The 17,677-nt window shown below is 43.9% G+C and overlaps 2 non-coding genes and 1 pseudogene across 2 annotated transcripts; 1 reads left to right on the plus strand and 2 right to left on the minus strand.

Annotated features, from left to right (window-relative positions):
• LOC137336083 (zinc finger protein 850-like) overlaps positions 1-17,677 on the minus strand; it is a 242,996-nt pseudogene that overhangs the window by 170,364 nt on the left and 54,955 nt on the right.
• Positions 1,539-1,620, minus strand: trnas-uga (transfer RNA serine (anticodon UGA)). Its single transcript has one exon. It is a non-coding gene; the product is annotated as a tRNA-Ser (tRNA).
• trnak-uuu (transfer RNA lysine (anticodon UUU)) lies at positions 17,156-17,240 on the plus strand. Its single transcript is given in 2 exon segments — positions 17,156-17,192; positions 17,205-17,240. It is a non-coding gene; the product is annotated as a tRNA-Lys (tRNA).

A 17,677-nucleotide genomic window follows, 5' to 3' on the forward strand; every position in this document is an offset into this window, starting at 1 on the left:
ATAAACAGCGACAATTGCCAGTTAATGTTAAATTTAACAACGACTCCACTGCGTTTTTAATCCCACTCTTAAGATGCAGTCTATAAAATGAAAAAAAATCATCACATTCAAAGCATAAAAGTCTCATTAAAGTTTTGACTGTCTCTCGGTAACCACGTCAACATCGCCTTCAGTCTGAAATAGAAAGTTATCGATTGATTCATGGTGATTAAAACAGGGATTCAACTACGAACAGGATTTAATTAGCTTCATGTAATTAATTTAATAAGTTCATAACTCTTTTTAAAGTTCATTCCCTAACTGGGAATCAAACCTCGCGGCGGTGAGAGTACCGAATTCTCACCACCAGGCCATTGGGGAGCTCCCAAGATTGCGCACGAGACAAAGTGGAACTGATGACATTATTTTTTCTTTCGCTCTTTCATGATTCATTCAGCTCTGTGTTTATTCTCAGGCCTCTTATCTCTCCTTCTTTTCAGCTTCAGATTGCGGATATTCCTGTGGTGAAATATCAATAATATAGAACTTCTCACAGCCCCGGTATATTTGTTGTTTCTCTGTGCAGTTCTGTGCAGAATCAAACTGCACGCAAATACCGACAGTGCCTCTCTCTCACTCCCCACAAAAGCAGCAGGAGATGCCACTTTAAACTGCCAGTTGCTTCAAACGATTCATGATGGACCTGCGTGGCCTTGCAGTTTTCCAAGGAGCTGTATTCAGTGGGTGAATTTTGGAAATGGAAACATGTCCATCAGCAGCTTGTGGTCGTATTTTACCTCACTTTCCATTTCATGCATATGCCTACTTGCACTTGGTGATGTCATTGCCTGAACATCACATCTGTCGCGGTATTATTTCGAACAGTAAATGCTATTTTGTGCGAGCAGTTTGTCTGGCAGGAAAATGACCTGAATTACAAAGGGCCAAGTAGGAAAGGCCGCGTTGCTCTGCTTGTTCGCAGCAAAGAATTTTCAGCGTTTCCTTGGGGATTAGTGTTTAGGATTCGGCGCTTTCATCACCACGGCAAAGGTTCGATTGTCGGTCTCAACATCCGCATATTATACACTCTATCATAAGTGTACTGTACTCAAATTGCTGATTTTTTCATTGTGAGGGGGAGAAACATAAATGTGTGGACATTAATTACGAATTCATCAGCTGGGTTGCACCTTTTCTTTTCCTACCGTCTCAGTCTTTCCATCTTGACCCTTCTCTGCTGGTGTTGCAGGTTCCATCATTCTTCGCTGTTCACGATGCCTGAGAAGTCCATCAGGAGAAAACAGGCAAAGTCAAGAGACAGAGACAGGGAGAGATTAAAACATAGAAATAAGTTGTTTCAATGTCAAGTTCTGCGAACGAGCAGAATTTAGAATGGAGCTTGGGAGAGATTCCTTCACGTGTCTTGCAACTTTGCAAAAGATCATTGGGCTCCGAGTTCAAAGCGTCGTTGGCGATGGAGCACCTCTCCGAGGGAGCGAACAAGGTCCGTTCGTTCAAGTTCATATTAATTTGAACACTGAACAAACTTTAAAAAGTAGCGCTGCGAACAGGATTCGAACCTGTGCAGGGAAACCCCATTGGATTTCAAGTCCAACGCCTTAACCACTCGGCCATCGCAGCTGCAATCATCGATGATGCACAGCTATAAATCAGAATGCGTGGGGTTATCACACGAGATCTGTGACACTTTGTTCTCTCAGACAGGTTTCCAATTGGAAATTTGCAGCTTGTTAATGTGCTGACTTTGCTGTCTCGGTGATAGAATTCTCATTTATCACGTGAGAAACCGGGGTTCGATTTCCGGTTCGTTTAGGATTATTTTCATTCTCCATTCATACGATCGCGTGAATTGTGCGACATTCGCCCTCAGCTTCAATCTGCGCACCATTTGAGACATTTTCCATTCTCCACGTGTGTTGCGTCGAAGCTGGGTTGGAAAATCACATTGCAAGTCTCACGCCTTAATCATTGGGTCATCGCTGCTGCAAGCGACAAATCCGACACCGCTGCAGAAGAGAATGAAGAAGATTATGACAGGAGAACTCTGAGACTGCATGTTCTTTTCGACAGGTTTCGAACTGAGCGCAGACCGCCGGCTGCTGTGCGGACTTTGTTATTTCAGTGATCAAATTTTTGCTTTCTGCGCGGGAGACCCGAGTTCGATCACCGCTCAATCGAGGAGAATTTTTCATTCTCCATTCATGTAGCCATGTGAATTGGGATACGTTCACATTAAGCTTCAATTTGAACACCATCTTGTGACATTTTCCTTTCTCCATGTGTGTTGTCGTCGACAGAACCTCTGCATTCTCTCCTCCATGCACTGGAATTAAGACAATCCTGCCGACTGCACAGCTGACAAGACGTGAGAAGCCAATTAGTGATTTTGAACTAAAAATGGTAACACCGCAGGGCTCGTCCGGGATCTCTCACATAACAATCAGCAAATCCCCAAAGCGAGATATCATACCCGAAGACCAACGAGCCACTGATAACAGAGGGGTGCAACCAACGCAGAATTCTGTGCCACCCACAGCCAATCGGCCACCATTCTCTTCATCCTATCACTTTTTTCTATTCCGATGTACGACAATGTGAAGACGTACATTAACTATTTCATATCAACAATATTAGCCTCTCTTTGCCACATTCGTTTCGAATGTGCGAGTTGTATTATCAAGTGAGACTTTGCAGAATTAATTGCTCTAAAGCTACATTGTTGTCTGTCTCGGCATCCGCAGGTTATCCACTCTCCCACAAGTATAACAGTGACGACACTTCAAAAATACTTCATTGGCTGTAAAGCGCTTTGGGAAGTATTGTGGTCGTGAAAAGCGCTTTATAAATACAAGACTTTGTTTTTATACTTGGCTAAAAGGACTGATGATTTCACTATGAGGACGAAGAGACATCAATATGTGGACATTGGCTACGAATTCATCATCTGGGTTGGTCCTTTACTTTTCCTCCCGTCTCAGTCTTTCGATCTTTACCGTTCTCTGCTGGTGTCGCAGGTTCGATGAGCTTTGGCCGTTCAACGAAGCGTGAGAAGTCCATCAGGGGAAAACAGAGAGGGACAGAGACAGGGAGAGATAGAGAGATCTAAGTATAGAGAAAAAGCTTGATTATCAAGTTAGCAGAATTTGAAACGAAGCTTGAGCGAGATGGAATCATACATTCATAGAATCGTTAATGCACAGAAGGAGGCCATTCGGCCCATTGAGCCTTCCCCGGCTCTCTTTAAGAGCAATCCAGTTCGTCCCATTCCCCGTTCTTTCCCTGTAGACCCGCTAATATTTTTCCTTCAAATACTTATCCAATTGCTTTTAGAGAGTCACGATTAAATCTGCTTCCACCACCCTTTCAGGCGATGCATTCCAGATTATAACTACTCGCTGATTTAAAACGTTTTTCCTTATATCGCCTTTGGTTCTTTTGTCAACCACCGTAAATCTGTGCCCTCTAGTTCTCGACCATTCCGCCAACGGGAGCAGTTTCTCTTTATTTACTTTATCTGAACCCGTCATGATTTTGAACACTTCTATCAAATCTCCTCTCAACCTTCCTGCCCGAAGGAGAATAAGCCCAGCTTCTCCAGTCTATCCACGTAACTGAAGTCCTTCATCCCTGAAACCGTTCCAGTAAATCTTTTCTGCGCCACCCCTAAGGCCTTCACATCCTTCCTAAAGTGCGGTTCCCAGAATTGGACACAATTCTCCAGTTGTGGATTATTGTGAAGTTTCCTTCACGCACCTTGAAATTTTGCAAGAGACCACTGGGCTCCCAATTAAAAGGCTCTGCCGCGGTGGAGGATCTGTCTGAGAGAAGGAAATGCGGTCCTTTATTTCCAGTTCATACTTATTTGAGCATTGAACAAAACTTTAAACAATAGCGCCGCGTGCACCATTCCAATGTTTCACCGAAAGACCCTTTCGAGTTTTAGATCGAACGTCTGAACCACTCGGCCATCACAAGCAGCGAGTGCTAGTAATGCACGGCTGTAAATCAGAATGCGCAAGATACTCAGAGGAGATTTGTGGAATTATATGTTGTTTCAAACAGGTTTCCAACTGGACACAGAGAGCCCGATTCCATGCAAACGTTGCTGTTTCACTGGTAGAATTTGCACTTACCACGCGAGGGAACAGGGTTCGTATTCCCGACCAATTAAGGCGCATTTTTATTCTGCACTTCTGAGATCGCCTGAATTGGGATAAATTCACCTTCAGTTTCAATCTGCACACCGCCGTGAGGCATTTTACTCTCTCCGTGTGTGTTGCGTCGATAAACCGGCTGCCTTCCGGCCCCTTGTCCTCAAATATGCTCGAGAATTAAATCAATCCTGCTTTCTGCAACGCTGAAAAGATGTGAGAAATAAATAAGTGAATCTTCATTGGAAATAGTGAAACAGGAGGGTTCTGGAATTTGAACTGGGGACCTTTCACGTATCAATCAGTGAAACGCCCAAAATGACAATCATAATCCGAGAACAAGGAGCCGTCAGTCACACAACCGGACAACCTGTCGAAAATTTCCCTGCTACCCACAACCGATCGCCCATTCATTCAGACCGCTTCTGTCCATCGAATCATAGAATAGTTGCAGCACAGAAGGAGGCTATTTGGCTCATCGAGCCCGTGCCTGCTTTTTGTGAGATCAATCCAATTATTCCCATTCCGCAGCCCTTTCCCGTTGCTCTGCATTTTTCACCTTCAAATTCCTTTTAAAGTCACGATTGAATCTGCTTCCACCATCCTTTCAAGCAGCGCATTCCAGATCAGAACTACTCGCTGCTTAATTAAGTTTTTCCTCATATCGCCTTTGGTTCTTTTGCAATCACCTCAAATTAGTGACCTCTGGTTTCCGACCATTCCGCCAATTAAAACAGCTTCCCTTGATTTACTTTATCTAAACCCTTCATGACTTTGAACACTTCGATCAAATCTCCTCTGAACCTTCTCTGCTCTCAGGCAACAACCCAGCATCCGGCAAATACGGTCAATTAGCTTCAATTAATTTATTTGATCATTAAACAGACCTTTAAAGACAGGCCTTGTTTTGTGGAAGTGTGAGCTGGTTTCAATGTCTGGGGCGTTTCTCGATTCGAATTTTATCACTGACATAATTTCTGCCATGATGTGGAGATGCCGGTGATGGACTGGGGTGGATAAATGTAAGGAATCTTACAACACCAGGTTCTAGTCCAACAAATTTATTTTAAAATCACAAGCTTTCGGAGATTATCCCCTTCGTCAGGTGAATGAGTGAAAAGGTTCTCAAATCGCACATCTTATACTAGGCTGGGACAGCATCACACCAATCAAAAGGTGTCGTTGTTATTCAAACAGACCAGTCACGGAGAACAGCACGTTCCAGTACACTGGATATACATTGTGTCAATTACACAGACAGACGGAAAGAAACCCAAATGGCAGAGAGAGAGAGGGAATATTAAAAACATATTTTTTTCCCCTTTTTGCTGGTGGGGTTACGTGTAGCGTGACATGAACCCAAGATCCCGGCTGAGGCCGTCCTCATGGGTGCGGAACTTGGCTAACAACTTCTGCTCGACGATTTGGCGTTGTCGTGTGTCTCGAAGGCCGCCTTGGAGAACGCTTACCCGAAGATCGGTGGCTGAATGTCCTTGACTGCGAAAGTGTTCCTCGACTGGGAGTGAACCCTCCTGTCTGGCGATTGTTGCGCCGTGTCCGTTCATCCGTTGTCACAGTGTCTGCATGGTCTCGCCAATGTACCATGCTCTGGGGCATCCTTTCGTGCAACCTATGAGGTAGACAATGTTGGCCGAGTCACAGGAGTATGAACCATGTACCTGGTGCGTGGTGTCCTCTCGTGTGATGGTGGTATCCGTGTCGATGATCTGGCATGTCTTGCAAATGTCCATTTCGACCTGTTCACAGAAAACCCGATTGCAGTGCGATGGAGCAGAAGACGTGAAAGAGGCTGAAAGTGAAAGTGCAGATTTTAGTTTCATCACGGGGACAGGACACGTTTCCACAGATAAGGACATCTCACCTTAAGATTGTTTCCAGCAGAGTGGGACAGGTGATCAGAGTGACCGGGCTCTAACGGCGCAATCGATCCTTATATGAGTTCCAGGCTCGATAAATGCCGGGGTTTTTAATTCGAGTCTCACCGAGATCAAGCAATCCTTTTGTTTGTGAACATTTCGACCGGAGTTGAAGGTAGAATTGATGTTTTCCAAAATGTATCTACTTATCTGAATTGCCATGCGATTCATCCGGTCTACGCTGTTGCAATAGCAGATGAGATGTTTAGTATTACTTGTTTGCAGGAGGGAGGCTGCAGTTTTGTAGACACAAAATATCATTTTGATCCATCTTCAAATCGTGGGAGTTAACTGGAGCTTTAAACCAGCGCCTTCGACCGCTCAGCCGGAATACTTTCCATCCTACACTTCAGGAGCTAGTTTTACAGGAATAGAATTACTGCAGGCAAGAATTCGACCCCTGAAGCACCAATGCCCACATGGCAGCAGGATGAATGTGTCCAGTTAGAAACCTGTCTGAAGGAACATGCAGTCTGACAGAGCCGGAAGTCCAGCAGATTGACTTTCGGTCTGAGCCGATGTTGAGTCTCCTTCTTGAGAGAGTTTCACCAATCCAGCTCAGAGTGGTTTAAGAATCATGAATTTGGGTGTGACTGGAGCCACTTGTGTAAGATGACGTGTAGGGGGCAGTTTCACATCCTTGACGGACATTAATGATCCTGTTGCGGTTTTGCTGCAAAATTTCAGTTCCAGCTCCCGAACTAAAATCCAACGCCGTTGCAACTCGAATCCACAACCTTTGAATGGCTTATCAAACAAAACAAGTAGAAATCCAACACACTCGCCATTGCGTCATAGGGTCAGTTGTCAAAAAAACCGAATAAAAAAAAAAGACGTGTTTCTCCGGTCCAGGGGCAAAGTGACAATGGATGTTATTCAAAAAACTGTCCCCACGAATCTGTCTTCATTTATTTTTTTGTAAAGTTTCGATTTTAAAAGTTATAAAAAGCCTAAATAAATAAAGTAAATTATAAGAATCGAATCCGTGATCAAGGCTTTACAACACACTCCAAGCAACTGAGTTAACCGGCAGTACTGACGGTCCATTCGACATTTTAATTAATTTCTGTACCTGTACGCCAGTTGGTAGCGCTTTCTGTACTTACGAACATAAGAACATAAGAAATCGGAGCAGGAGTAGGCCAATCGGTCCCTCGAGCCTGCTCCGCCATTCAATAAGATCATGGCTGATCTGATCCTAACCTCAAATCTAAATTCATGTCCAATTTCCTGCCCGCTCCCCGTAACCCCTAATTCCCTTTACTTCTAGGAAACTGTCTATTTCTGTTTTAAGTTTATTTAATGATGTAGCTTCCACAGCTTCCTGGGGCAGCAAATTCCACAGACCTACTACCCTCTGAGTGGACCCCTAAATCTCTCTGCTCCTCCACAATTCCCAGTTTCTCACCTTTTAGAAAACATTCTGATTTATCTTTCGTAGATTTAAAGTGGATGACCTCGCTCTCCCCCATATTGAACTATATTTGCCGCAGTTTTGCCCACTCACTGAATCTATCAATTCCCACTTTTCAACTTCCTGCTTCTCTCTTCATGACATTTTGCGTCACCAGAAGGCTGCGTGTTCAAATCACGGGGTAATCGTTACATTTCCAGCTGATCAGATTCTGTATCGTTCCGGGATGAATATTTTATCTGCTTTTTCTCAATAAACAGAACCTTGCTCTAAAGTTTGTTTCCCTGGTTCTCAAATTTCAGGAAGGCGACTCATTCTGCCCTCGACTTTTGATTTTGACCTGCGGTTGAAACGTTTGCAAAGAGGGAAAAGAAGTCCCCAAATCGCTCCAAGTGAATCTCAAACGCTTTGGGAAGACGTTCAGTGCAAACAATCAGGAATTTAAAGGCACCTCAATGACCTGCACTTTCTTGGAATGAGTTTTGTTCGCCATTGCATTCGACCGTGAAATCGCTCCCGGCTTTCATCTCACTGAAGTGAAGAGTGTGACCGCGTTACATCTGTCAGAGTGGAAGTGACGAGTTTGGGATCTGCATGGGTCGTTTACAACTTTTAATATCTCACCAAGCAGCAGGGAAAAAGAAACTTGGAATCAAATTGTCCCTGTCAGTGATGAATTGAAGTGAATATCGCTCCAAGCAGATCTGGACAACTCGCAGTGCAGCCGCACAGGAGTTCCAAATCCAACTTCTCGCCACTCGGCAATCGCATGAACGGAACTTTAGTCTGACCCAGTGTCACCGCGCTGAAATCGAGTATCTCTCGACCACATGTTTTCTTAACATCATAGTTACTGGTTTAAGATTGAAAACTGCCGTCCGCTTCACTGTAAGTGCAAGAGACATCTTTGTAAACATCGAGTCGTGTCACAGACCTGCTCGTCGGACCTGCTCATTTCATCTCATCTCATTTTCAGCAAACCTGAATATTACTGGAATAGAGAATGGCGAATCACAGCTCGAGAAATCAATCCTCTCGACCACGAGGGGACTGAATCTTCCAACGTGCGGGTGTTTAATGGCAAGGTGAGTTTAATGTTCAGGAATAATAGAGCACAGATTTTCACTGGTGCAAACTTCACACACTTTATTTTGGAAAAGTGAACTGATAGTAGAGAGAGGTTATATTAATCGCTGCAACCTGAATTTTTAGCTCGTTTAATCAGTGGTTCAGTAACAAACGTGTGCTGTCTCTGTGGCGCAATCGCTTAGCGCGTTCGGCTGTTAATCGAAAGATTGGTGCTTCGAGCCCACTCAGGGACGGCAGGGTAACTTTTATCTTCATGGTCTCGCATTTCCTGGTTTCTGATATTTGTTTTGGCTGCAAAACAAATGCCCGCTTTCGATGGCCAGCTGAGTCCGGCCGATCTTCCACCATTTCTCCTGTGATTGGCTTCGCGGAAATCAGAATTCTTCTTGACAGACAAGGTTCGATGGTTGCAGGAGAGCCGCTTCACTCTGACATGGATATTTCTGCAGTGAGCGACACCAGACTGTTTCCACAATGAATGTCACTCCCTTTTATTTTGGAAACGCAAAATTGTATTCACATTCCGATGGGTTTCAGTTGATTTGTGAGAGATCATGAAAGGATCCTGCAGCGTTGCCTTGGATAAAAACAACAGTTCTGAGCCGTATTTCATTCACATCGGAGTATCTGCATCCTCACACTGGAGAATCTGCATTCTCACACTGGAGCATCTGCACCGTTGCACCGGAGTAACTGAGCCCTTACAACCTATAAGTCATCAACTGTCCCCAATCATCTTTATCAGCGTCAGGAGCCCGAAACAAAACCCAACAGAGAAGAAATTGGCTTTATGATTCTTCACTAATGTACGGACACATTTTTATTTACGGTACTTTCAGGGAGATTTGGGGAAAGTCGCCGCTGATACTCAGAAACTACTGTTTGTTACTTTTTTTTTCCAGCGGGCTCGTTGATCTTGGGGTATGATTCTCGCTTCGGGCTTGTTGCTTGAAATATGTGAGAAATCCTGGGTTCAAATCCCGGACGAACCCTTATTTTTTCCCCCCGACTTTTGGTCTTGACCTGCTGTTCAAACTGGCAGGGTGTTTGGAGGTATCTCAATGATCTCACGATCTCTGAATGCATTCCACTTGCAATTGGAATTGACCTTGAAACCGCTCTCGGATTTCATCTCACTGAAGCTGAATGTGGCCGCTTTTCATCTGGCAGCGTAGAGGTGACGAGGTTGTGGTTTATCACCGCGGGCACACCTGTCCGGAAATTGGTATTCAGAATGTACAAAATGCTGTCTCAAATACCCTGTTGTCATCCAGGGAGCTCTAGTTTTCCATGCCCAACCTTTCCCCGAGTAAGAATGTGTCCAGTCTGTACCCGAACTATCTCCTCATTCAAAGCCTCCCGTTGCTGATCTGCACTTTTACCTGCCAATCTTTGATTCCAATCCAACTGGACCCGATCCCTTTTCAGCTCGCTGAAATTCGCTCTTCCCAGTTGAGTATTTTCATACTTGATTTTTCCTTGCATTGTCCATAACTACACTAAACCTGCTGCAAATGCTCCCCCACTGAATCATGCTCCACTTGCCCCACTTCTTTCACCTAAATAAATCCAACACTGCTTCCTTCCTCGTTGGGCTGAAAACATACGGATTAAGTCAGTTCTCTTGGACACATTTCAGGACTTGCTAGCCCTCTTTGACTTTTACACTGCTATTTCCCAGCCTACATTCGGATAAATGAAGTTCCCTTTTTTCACTACTCTAAAATTGTTGCATCTTTCTGAAATTTGCTGTCAATTTGCTCCTCTATCTCCTTCCCACTATTTGGTCCCCTATAGTCTGCATCCAGCAGCGTAATTGCTCCTCAATTGTTCCTTAATTCTAAACAAATAGATTCTGCCTTTGAACCCTTAAGCATGGCGACCCTTTCTACCGCTGTAACAGTATTTTTGATCAATAGTGCCTGTTCCCCTCTTCCCCCCTACCCCCATTTCTTTCCCTGCCTTTCCTGAATACGTTGCAGCCAGGAATATTGAAGTGGCCACTCCTCCGCTTGTTTGAGCCAGGTCTCCAATATTGACACTAAAACATGTACCCACCTTGTGTCTGCAGCTCACCAACATTATTTACCAAGTATGTTAAACACAACATCAGGGCATAAGGGTAGGACAAGTTTTAATGCCCAATTAAATGTTATTTTCGCTAATGTACGTAGCATAAGGAATAAAACAAGCGAATTAGAAGCGTAAATTCAGCTTATAGTGCATGACGTAGTGCTCATCACTGAGACCTGACTACAAACTGGGCATGATTGGTAAATAAATATTTCAAGTTATAAGCCGTTTAGAAAAGATAGGGACATTGGAAAAGGCGGTGGAGTAGCGATATTGAGGAGGGATACTATTACTGCATAAGAAAGAAGAGATGTCAGTAAAGGTGAGCACGCAGTAGAAAGGCTTTGCGTCGAAATTAGTAACTTTCGTGGGAGTTGTTTGTAGACTTCCGGATAGCAGTGAAAAAGTAACAGGATGCAGAGAAGCGGAGAGAGTGTTAGGGGTCTGGAACTCACTGTCTGAAAGGGTGGTCGAGGCAGAAAACCTCAACTCATTTAAAAAGTACTTGGATGTGCATTTGAAGTGCCGTAATCTACAGGGCTATGGACCAACTGTTGGAAAGTAGGATTAAGTTGGATAGCTCTTTTTCGGCCGGCACAGACACGATAGGCCGAATGGCTTCCTTCTGTTCTGTAATTTTCTATGATTCCATGATTCCGTGTGTGGGAAGGGATTCACTCAGTCATCACACGTTCTGAGACACCAGGGAGTTCAAAAGTGACTGCAGGAGTTGGATTCTGCTGTTAATCCCATCCAGAACTGAACCATTTTCATTCTGACATTTCGGGTTTGTTTCTTCTGATGTTAATAACCCCTAGAACTGGGCTGGAGTTTAATTTTCTGGATATCTGTTGAATAAATCAGCTTTGTTTTAAACATCTTGTTGTAGATTTTGGTCTTTCCCACCTGAGTGTTTAGCATCACCTGACTGGAGCTCAGAAAGGACAATCTGGGGGCAGGATCGTCCGATGGGAACAGAACTTCAACCTGGACACAGTCCTTCAGGGCCACACTGAGAGGGGCAAACGGCACTTTGGTCTTTCTTGTCTCTGTTCACTGATAGCAAAGTGGCCGTGCGGCATCCAGTCTAAAAATGACTGTGGTAATTATTCTCTGAAGATTTAACCTCTTTGTCTGACAGTCCTGAGTCGACCATTTAAGGCAGGCGTTAACTCATTTAAAATAAACCCGCTTAAAATAAATGGGTTATGAATTGTGATTTCTGTGAAGCCAAAGTTCCATTCCTTTATATGATTGATGTGCCTGCTCTCCGACCACAGGGAAAATGGTGGAATATCAGCCCTGCTCAGCCGGCAATCATCACGGTACATTTTCTTGCAGACAAAACACACATTGAAACCCTGGAACTTTGAGGTGATGAATCCTTAGGGAAAATAAAATTAGGGCTCAAACCATCAAACCTTCGCGTCAAACAATAGCACCACGAGACAGGTGAAGAATTTACCGACTGAACCAATAATTCACTCAGCTAACCTTTGAGGTTGCAGTGACCAATATAACATTTGTCTACTGTCAGTCCAAAATGAATGATTGAAGCTTGCAGGAGTGAAAATCCAACGAGCCGGTCTTCACTCTTAAATCAGCAACTATGAAGTTAAGAGAAACGTGCCGGATAAATACTCGATTTCAGCGCGGTGACACTGGGCCAGAGTAAAGCTCAGTTAATATGATCGCTGAGTGGCGAGAGGTTGGATTTGGAACTCCTGAGCGACTGAACTGCGCATTTTCCAGATCTGCTTGGAGCACCAATCCCTTCAATTCATCACTTACAGGGACAATTCGATTCTCGGTTTCTTTTCCCCGATGCTTGGTGAAATTTTAAAATTTGAAGCGACCAATATCAAAGCGAACCTCGTCACCGACATGCTCACAGATACAAAGCGGACACACTCTGCTTCAGTGAGATGAAAGCCCAGAGCGGTTTCAAGGTCGAATGTAATTGTAAGCAAAGCTCGTTCAATGAAAGTGCAGGTCATTGAGGTGCCTTTGAAGTCCTGATTGTTTGAACTGAACTTCTTCCGAAGGTGCTTGAGATTCAAGTGGAGTGATCTGGGGACTTCTTTCCCCTCTTTGCAAAAGTTTGAACCGCAGGTCAAGATCAAAATTCCCGGGTTAAATTCGGGCTTCGACTCTCGAATCGAGAATTATACCCCGACCTCAACCAGCCCAGAGACAAGAACGTGTCCTTTCATTGACGTGCTCCGGTCACATTCCGTGAGAGGTCGATCTGAAAATTGAAAGGGCATTTTTGAAGAAACATTTTGATCAATTCTGTGTTGGCTCTCTGAACAAGGACAAACACCACACTGTCTGTTTTCGCATGTCAGATTCACTCAACATCATAAATTACATAAAGGCGCCGCTGAGAGTTGAACCCAGAATCTCCTGTTTATTAGACAAGCGCTTTAACCAACTAAGCCACGGAGCAAATTCCTGGCTGTGGTTTTCACCTCCTCTCATTAATATCTATCAGCCACACGTCACATTCTGTTGGGGGTTCAGACTGTTCCATCTTTGTCTGTTTCGCTTGCCCGTTTCCCTGTGAATCCCGATACTGCCTGCGTTTCATTCTGTGTTTATCTGTCTGTGTCCATCAGTGCGTTGATACACGGATGGATATGTTTGCTTGTGTTTGTTTGTTACATTAAATAATTTAGAGGATCAGACAATTCTCGCTCTGACACTGAAGAACTCATGAAGCAAATTTCACAGCGAAGTGTTGTTTATCGTGGTGCTGAAATTTAAAAAAAAATCTTAAGAGGTGCAAAAAGGGAAAACGAGAAAAACTTGTGAAGGAAAATACGGATAACTCTCACGGCATTTACAGTGTAAAAAGAGAAAGAAGGGTGACTTAGAGTAATGTGGGCCCTTGAAAGACGGATGGGGGCGATATTGTAATTGAAATTCAGGAAATGGCAGACTTGCTAAATACTCACAGAAAAGGATGAGGATAATATCCCAGAGACACGAGGAAAACTGAAATTAAATCAAGGGGATTCAGTGCAAGTAAAATAATGGTAATGGAGAAAGTAATTGGACTAAAGATAAACAAATCTCCAGGGCCTGATGGTTACCATCCCAAAGAATTAAAAGGAGTAGGTGAGGAAATTGTACATGCTTCAGTCATGATCGTTCAAAACTCTCTTGAATCAGGAATTGTTCCATGGATTGAAAAATTAGCAATGTCACTCCATTATTTAGGAAGGGGAGGAGAGATAAAATAGAAAATTACAGACCTATTATTCTGGCGTCTGTTGTGGGGAAGTTACCAGTATCTGTTACTAGGGAAAGAATGACTGAGCACTTGGATACACAGGAATTGATCAGAGAGAGCCAGCATGGATTTGTAAAGACGAAGTCAAGTCCAACGAAACTAGTTGAACTTTTTGAAGATATAATAACGTGGTAGATAATGGAGTGTCTCTGGGTGTTATATGTATATTTACTTCCAGAGGCATTCGATAAGGTGCCACATAAGAGACTGTTAACTCAAATGGGAGCACATGGAAATTAAAACAACCCATTGACATGGGTAGGGAGTTGGTTGGGAGGTAGGAGACAGAGAGTCGGGATAATGGATCTGTGCTCAAATTGACAGGATGTGATTAGTGGTGCCCCCAGGGATCTGTACTGGGGCATCAGCTTTTTACTATATGCATAAATGACGTAGATGAATGAATGAGAGCCGCATATCCAAGTTTGTCGACGACACCAAGTTAGGTGGCACAGTGAGTGGTGCAGGTCGGAGCATAAAGTTATAAGAGAAATTGATAGGTTAAGTGAGTTCCTAAAACTGTGGCAGATGGAGCTTACATAGAATTACATAGAATGTACATCTCAGAAACGGACAATTCGGCCCAATTCGACAATGCCGGTGTTTATGCTGCAGACGAACCTCCTCCAACCCCTCTTCATCTAACCTTATGAGCAAAACCTTTTATTCCTTTATTCCTTTCTCCTCCATTTGTTTATCTAGCTTCCCCGTAAACGCATCCATGCGATTCGTCTTCACTGCTTCTTGAGGTAGCGAGTTACACATTCTAACGAGTCTCTGGGTATATATGGTTCTCTTGAATGCCATATTGGATTAATTAGTGACAAACTTTTATTTATGGCCCCAAGTTTTGGAATCCTCACCACCAAAAGTTCAAACACCTTTTCTACATCTGACCTATCAAACCCTTGCATAATCTTGAAGTCCGATATCAGCTCAGCCCTCAGCCTTCTCTTTCCTATGGAAAAGAGCCCCAGTCTGTTCAATCTTTCAATATGGGGAAGTATGAACTTTGGACCTAAGCAAGATAGGTTAGAATATTTTCGAACTGGTGAGAAGCGAGGAACTGTGTCGGAGGAGGAAAGATGTTTAAGGGTCCAAGTGCAGAAATCACTGAAAGTCAGTGGACATTTACAAAAAATAACCCAAAAGGCTAATGGAATGTTGGCCTTTATCTTAAAGGGAGTTGGAATTCCAAGGGATGTACGCTATGTTACAGTGATATAAACTCTGCTGAGACCACATTTAGAGTACTGCATTCAGTTCTGAGCACCACACCTCAGGGAGGATAGATTGGCCTTGGAGGGGGTGCAGCGCAGATTCACCAGAATGATGCCGGGGCGAAAATAGTTAAGTTATGCGGGACAGGTTGCACAGACAAGGTTTGTCTTTCCTTGTGTGTAGCAGATTAAGTGATGATGTCATCGAGTTGTTGAAGGTGATTAAATGAACCAATGGTGTGTGTGCGAGCTGTGAAACAGCTTGAAATACCAATCCTCTCCACCACTGGGGACTGAGTCTTCCAACATGCAGGGATTTTCACTCGTGCAAATTTCATCCACATTTTCCGCTCTTCATTTCTCCGACTTGTTTGTAGCGCCTTTCCCTTCAATTCAGGACTTAAAGGAAAAACTCGATTCTGCCGTCAATCTTTGGGTCACATGGTGAGATTTCAAATAATTGACAACGTCCCTTATCACTCTCAATATCGTCACGTATACGTTTGACGAATGCAAAGCGGCTTCAATCGCGGTTTGGCTGCACAACTCGTTCAAAGATACTGTCGGTAATTGGAGGGTCTTTCAAGTCATGACCCGAACATAACAGTTCGCACTGCCGTTTTCCGTAAGACGCTTCAGATTCATGGGGAATGATTTCGGTCTGGCGGTTAAATCCGTTCCCTCTTCACAAATCCACCTTTGAACCCGGGACTTTTCGTATTTTTGATAACCGACACTAAATCGGTTTGTCCTGTACTGTACATTACTTTCTAAATATTACAGATAAGCGGAGCACTTGAGCTGTCACAGCTGTGACTTTGACTTTTCTCCCTCTCCTCTGGATCTCCCCGGCAACTGCCACTAACCACAATCTTCTGACACACTTCTCCATCAGAAAGTTCCGAGCCTCGGTTTTTAAATGAAATAACGCCCATCTCTTCAATCAACGACAGCCCAGGGTGAGTTCCTTAGTTTCAGCTCCAATTTCCCCAAATCCTCAAAGTAGCATGAAAATAATTGTCCTTAAGTTAATAATAATAATATAATTAAAACTTCTTATCGTCTGGGGTTTTGTTTCAGATGCCACGGCTTTTAAATGTCGCTGCGGATGTGAAACGAATCGCCTCTTGGTTGGAGGCTTCTGTGTGGGAAAGATCACGAAGCGATAATTGAGAGACCGAGGATGAAGCTGTTTGATGCGAGTTCTGGTGACACAGACCGTGCGCGGCTCCAGTGGCGCAATCGGTCAGAGCGCGTTATTTCTACAATAATTATACCCTCGAGAAATGCAGAGATTGTGAGCTCCAGCGCCATGTCAATAATTGAACCTTTCAAACATTTTGACCAGAGTTCAAGGTACAACCGGTTCCATAACGCATCGACTTCTTCATGTCCCCATGTGGGCACTGAGGCTCCTCTGGCCGACCGTCTTGCAATGGCAGGTGAGAGTTTATTTGTTAAATGGAGGGAGAGGGGGCAATTGGCGACAACTGAAATGGTAAAGCGGCCGGCACGACATCTTTAAATCGAAAGAACCAAAAACACAATTCTTCTTTCCGTGAAGCAGGTTTTCATCGGTTTGAAGTGTCGTGTCGGGAAAATTCGGGAGGCAAATCTGCTGCCTGGTGTCACGGTGTAACGGGTGAAATTATTCAGCTTTCAATTGTTGATCGGCTGAAAGGTCGAGAGGCATTTTCCAGCTCCCTGTGGAACAAGTTTAGCTTTTGAGCCATTGGGTAAAGTGTTGTTTTTAATTGCTGCTAACGAATGACAAGACATTTTGTACAAACAAGAAGAGTTGCAAAATCACGAGTTCGCTGTCCATGTTTCATACATCATGTTCAACAGAAACAAGGATTCTCCTCAACACGATGCTGGAATTTGTATAAAAGTGATACTCCCCCAAATTCGAAATCGACAGGTATAATTCAGAGTCCTACCATGAATCTGTATGATGGAAATCAATCCAACAGCGAGCCTGAATAGCTCAGTCGGTAGAGCATCAGACTTTTAAAACAGGTAGTGATCTGAGGGTCCAGGGTTCAAGTCCCTGTTCAGGCTCAAAATTTTAAAACAGCTGGCAACTTCTGCTTTTCCAGCGGACCAACAGAAGCGAAAGGAGCAAGAGTTGGCCATGCAGTGGCCTGCTCCGACATTTGACAACGTCATCGCTGATCTTCGATCTCAACTCCATTTTTCCGACCTCGCTCCATCTCCCTTGAGTTCCTTGGTGTCCAAAAATCTACCAATCTCAGTTTTGAATCTATTCAATGGCTCAGCATCCACAGCTTTCTGGGGCAGAGAATTCCAATGGTTCACAACCCTCTCAGTGAAGAAATTATTCCTCAACACTGTTCTATATGGCCGGCCCCTTATGTTGAGATTATAACCATTAGTTCTAGACTCTCCAGCTAGGGGAAACAGCGTCCCAGCATCTACCCTCTAAGAATTTTATATGTTTCAATGAGATCACCTCATTATTGTAAACTCCAGAGAAT

Source organism: Heptranchias perlo, chromosome 20 (assembly GCF_035084215.1).
Source record: "Heptranchias perlo isolate sHepPer1 chromosome 20, sHepPer1.hap1, whole genome shotgun sequence".
Classification (NCBI taxonomy): Eukaryota; Metazoa; Chordata; class Chondrichthyes; order Hexanchiformes; family Hexanchidae; genus Heptranchias; species Heptranchias perlo.